This window comes from Limulus polyphemus, unplaced genomic scaffold (genome assembly GCF_000517525.1).
Source record: "Limulus polyphemus unplaced genomic scaffold, Limulus_polyphemus-2.1.2 Scaffold1449, whole genome shotgun sequence".
Taxonomy (NCBI): domain Eukaryota; kingdom Metazoa; phylum Arthropoda; class Merostomata; order Xiphosura; family Limulidae; genus Limulus; species Limulus polyphemus.
The window spans coordinates 234,808-236,552 of NW_013667059.1; positions in this window are offsets into that span (position 1 = coordinate 234,808).

The following is a 1,745-nucleotide window of genomic DNA, read 5'->3' on the forward strand; positions in this document are numbered from 1 at the left end:
TATGAACAAGGTAGAATTCAGAAATACGAAATATTTCTAAAACAAACACAAGTGTCAAAACTTGAAGTTGAAACTGATATAAAGTTGTGTTCAAGCACAATCAAAATCTTGTAGTCACATGGGGAACGAGTTAAAATACATGCTTATACACTAGAATGCCAATCAAGAAAGTGAGGATTGTGCTGTAATGGTAGAGGGAGCTACCTGTGCTATTATAGATCGTGCAGTATGATTGGTGGAGAGTAGTCACACAATCAGCACATGCTGCAAAGGTGCAAAAAAGAAGGGAAGACTGGTGCACTGTTGAAAAATTTTAGCAATGCTTGGGGGCAAATCAAGGTTTGAGATAGCTTTGGGTGAATAGAGGTTGTATCATTTTAGAAACAAAGTTCAGAAATTGTTCTTCAATTGTTTAGAAGAACAATAAATGTTCTGCCACGTAAACAGTAACATACATGTGCAGCATTTAAACGAATGCTGTGAAATTGTCTGATTGTAAAGAAAAACAATAAATGTTTTTTTTGCCACATCAATGGTAACATACATGTGTAGCATTTAAAACAATGCTCTGAAATTGTCTGATTGTAAATAAGAACAATGAATGTTCTTTCGCCACATGAACAGTAACATACGTGTAACATTTATAACAATGCTCAGAAATTGTCTTGAAATTACAATATTTTAAAGCTGCTGTTCAAATTTGTTTACATAAAAATAATGTAAAATAAAGGTGTTATTTCTTAGTATTTTGGTATGTTTAATTTTACAAAATAAGATTAAACCTTACTTCTTACTATAGACATCAACCTCCAGCACCTACTTCCTATTAAAGTACAAAAAGTTGTTTTTTTAGATATGTACAAGTCAGTGTTGAAACTTTGAAATGCTTTTCAGTTTGTTGATTTTGACATTATGCTTCTAATGTTGTTTTGCTCTTTAAGTAAACAACAATATTAAGTTGTTTAATGTTCCACAACTCTATATTACATTTAATAACAAAAGCTACTATACAAGGAATAATCTAGGCCTGGCATTTTTATGTTGATAAGAATACTTGATAAAACCTAGGTTCAGAACAAGTTGAACAACTTCTACTTTTTCAGTCTTGCTTGCATATCATCATCTTGAAAAATTGATGACATGTCAACAAATCCACAACCTATCTATATGTAGGTAGAATTACCTGTTTTCCATCCTCAGCTTGGTTTGTTACATTTTTTCATGTCTCATTACAAAACATGACTGTAAAGTATTATAATTTTTCTATAGTCAGGCTGATCCTCTCAATTGGTTAACAAGATGGGCAGTTCATGAACCCATTTATTCAACTAAAAAATATCATGTTGCCTAACTCCAGGGATACTTTTTCATCATAACATGTAGATTTGTCTGTGAATAAAGAAAGTGAAAATGTTGTAGTGACTCAATAACACATCACTGTTAGGCAGTTGTAAACAGTTTCAGAAGTAGAGTGAAAATGTTGTAGTGACTCAATAATACATGATTGTTAGACAGTTGTAAACACAGCTTCAGAAGTAGAGTGAAAATGTTGTAGTGACTCAATAATACATGATTGTTAGACAGTTGTAAACAGTTTCAGATGTAGAGTGAAAATGTTGAAGTGACTCAATAATACATGATTGTTAGACAGTTGTAAACACAGCTTCAGAAGTAGAGTGAAAATGTTGTAGTGACTCAATAATACATGATTGTTAGACAGTTGTAAACTGTTTCAGAAGTAGAGT